The following is a 3,504-nucleotide window of genomic DNA, read 5'->3' as shown; positions in this document are numbered from 1 at the left end:
TGATTCGGAGATCTCAATATCTCCTAAACCCAATGAATTCCCCATTTCTGATTTCCACTTTCTCTTTACATTCTGCAACTCAATTCATGCAACACCCCCATTCCCTTTTAATTTCAGCAATTTAGTTTCTGCTCTTTAATTCATTGCAATTTAAGATTCCGCCATTTCAATTCCTTGTCATTTACTTTTCCCGCCAATTTTACATTCCGCAATACTCATCTCAATCTTGATTCCGCTCAACTAGAATACACTTCTAATCCGAATTGCTCACTCAACCAATCCTTGTGGGATTCGACCTCACTCTATTGTGAGTTTTTACTTGACGATAACCGGTGCACTTGCCGGAAGGAATTTTGCCGATCGTGCAATTTCCTAAATCGTAGCATAACTAGATTATGCGCATCAAGTTTATGGCGCCGTTGCCGGGGATTGGTTTTCGATTGACAATTCTCAAATTGGAAGCTAACTAGATTGAGCAATTTTCTCTTGCTTTGTTAATTCTGTCCAAGATACTTGTTGAATTTTAATTTCTGCACTTGGTTACATGCTTTCCTTCTTTATGCCTTTAAATTCATGCAACTAACTCACTGACTCACTAACTGTTTGAATTAATTCCTCAATTGAGTTAACCATACTCTTCCATTAACCAAGAGTATTTCACTTGTTTGTGTTTGAGCTGTGTTCTTGTATGACAGGTAGGAGAGGAGAGACATCAACTCCTCCATATACCGAACCAGAGAGGACCCTTCATAGACTTAGAAGGGAAGCAAGAGGGAAGAGAGTAGTGGGAGAAGAGGAATCTGAAGGAGAATCTGAGGACAATTTTGAGGAAGCTTTAGATCTCAACATGGATAGAGAAGTTCACAACCATGAGAGAGCTGATGGAAACGATGCCATCCCAGAGAGGAGGGTTCTTAGTTCATACATAAACCCAACCTCTGGGAATTGTGGTAGTAGCATCCAGAAACCACCCATTCAGGCCAACAATTTTGAGCTCAAGCCACAGCTAATATCACTTGTGGAAAATCATTGTTCCTTTGGAGGAAGTGCTAATGAAGACCCAAACCAACATCTCACAAAATTCCTGAGAATTTGTGACACTGTGAAGTCCAATGGAGTCCAGGAAGATGCCTATAAACTGCTTTTGTTCCCATTTTCACTTAGGGACAAAGCAGCTAAGTGGCTGGAATCATTCCCAAGGGGGAGTCTAACAACATGGGATGAGGTGGAAAGCAAGTTTCTGGCACGTTTCTACCCTCCACAAAAGGTCAATAGGCTTCGATCTGAGGTTCAGACTTTTAGACAACAAGATGGTGAAACTCTCTACGAGGCATGGGAGAGATTCAAGGACTTGACAAGGAAATGCCCACCAAACATGTTTCATGATTGGGTGCAACTGCACATCTTCTATGATGGGCTCTCTTATGAATCAAGGAAGGCTGTAGACCATTCATCAGGAGGTTCATTGAACAGGAAAAAGACTGTGGAAGAAGCCATTGAAGTGATCGAGACAGTGGCTGAGAATGAGTACTACTATGCATCAGAAAGGCACAACACTAAGGGAGTCATGGAGCTGAACCATGTTGATACAATTCTAGCCCAAAACAAGGTGTTTGCCAAGCAACTAGCAGAGCTTACCAGGCAAATAGAAACAAAGCAAGTGGCTGCAATACACACACAAGATCAAGAGGAAGTAGGCATTGAAGGAGGTGATTGGGATGAGGCCAACTATGTGGGAAACCAACAAAGGCAATCATATGATCCACACTCCAACACTTACAACCCAGGCTGGAGAAACCACCCAAACTTTGGGTGGGAAAACCAACAAACCCAACCACAAAACCACAAACCTTACAACCACAACCAACAAAACAATTCCACATACCAAAACTCCAACCAAAGATCATACCAAGCCACACGAAACACTTACCCCCAATCATCATATCATGGCCAAAATAATCAACACACCCAACCTAATCCGAACCAACAATTTCAAGATCAATTAAACCGGATAGAAGGAATGATGGCAACCATGAGTCAAGACATAGTTGAATTGAAGAGCTTCAGGGATGATGTGAGAACTACCTTAAGAAACCATGGTGAAAAACTCAAGAGGATGGAATCTCAAGTAGGAGAGCTATCTCAACAGGCACCCAAATCAACTGCAGTATTCCCTAGTGACACAGAAAAGAATCCTAAAGGGGAACAAAAGAGAGTAAGATGGGAAGAATGCAAGGCCATCACCATATTGAAGGAAGTCTCAGAAGAAGAAGGAATCAGGCCCTCAGAGCAGGAACCAGAAATCTTGAAAGAAGGTGTGGAAGAAGTTAAGCAGGAAGGTGGAACTGAGCAAGCCAAGGAACTGCAAAAAGGCATGATGGAAATAAACCAACCAAAAGCACCATTTCCTGAGAGGTTAGGAGGAGGTGAAAAAAGGAAAACCTATTCAAGGTTTCTAGAGACATTTAACTCTCTTCATGTCAATATTCCCTTTCTTGAGATTCTTCATCAAATGCCCACACACATCAAGTATTTAAAGGAATTGTTAAGCAAGAAAAGAGTTTTGAAGGGAGGACAAACGGTAACAATGAACAAAGAATGCAGTGCTCTCATCAAGAAGGACACACTCTCTAAGAAAACGGACCCAGGAAGTTTTCATATCCCTTGCATCATAGGGGAAACAAAAATTGACAGAGGATTCTGTGATCTAGGAGCTAGCATAAATGTGATGCCTCTAACTCTTATGAAGAGGCTACAACTGAATGAGGTGAGATCCACTGATGTAATCATACAACTGGCTGACAAAACTCAGAAGCAAGCTGAAGGGGTAGTTGAAAATGTGCTGGTGAAAGTGGGGGATTATTACTTTCCCACAGACTTTGTCATTATGGACATGGAGGAAAGCTACTTACACCCTATCATTCTGGGCAGACCATTTCTAGCCACTACTAGAGCGCTCATAGATGTAGAACAAGGAGAGCTAATTCTGAGAATACATGATGAACAGCTCATTTTCAAAGTTTTCAAACCTGCATCTGAGCCTGAACCAGAACCTGAAAAGCCTAAGGATGATAGTAGCGATCTGTGTTTGGAGGAAAGGAATCCAGCAGCTGAAACTCTAAAACAGTCCTTGGAAGGCAACCAAGAGTTGCAAGAGTTAGAGCCACAAGAATCAGTGGAAACAGATCAGAAGGATCCTCCTGACATAAGGGTCAATGAAGAAATCCTCAAGAGAAAGGGGAGAGTGATAGGGAGATTGCCAAGAGGATGGAGAAATAAGAAAATTCCCACTGAAGGTTTTTCTCAGGGAGATAACGTGATATCAAGTCATTATCTGCCAATCCCACCTGGCCTCAAAACCATTCCTTCCCAGCTCCCTCAAGTGTTCACAATCAGGAAAGTTCTTTCTATGGAACATTTAGAGATCATGAATGAATCAAGTGGGGACGTTTTCATAGTGAGAGGAGAAGACGTCAAGCACTACAATCCACCCTAACAAGGGAC

At 42.1% G+C, this 3,504-nt stretch overlaps 1 non-coding gene across 1 annotated transcript; it reads right to left on the bottom strand.

The window, feature by feature from the left end:
* Positions 1 to 1,273: 1,273 nt before the first annotated feature.
* On the bottom strand, positions 1,274 to 1,377 carry LOC148579959 (small nucleolar RNA R71). Its single transcript, XR_015899336.1, has one exon. It is a non-coding gene; the product is annotated as a small nucleolar RNA R71 (small nucleolar RNA).
* Positions 1,378 to 3,504: the final 2,127 nt, after the last annotated feature.

This window comes from Arachis ipaensis, chromosome B10, assembly GCF_059453495.1.
Source record: "Arachis ipaensis isolate K30076 ecotype BB chromosome B10, ASM5945349v1, whole genome shotgun sequence".
In the NCBI taxonomy this organism is placed as follows: Eukaryota; Viridiplantae; Streptophyta; class Magnoliopsida; order Fabales; family Fabaceae; genus Arachis; species Arachis ipaensis.
This window is presented reverse-complemented; position numbering and strand designations above follow the sequence as displayed.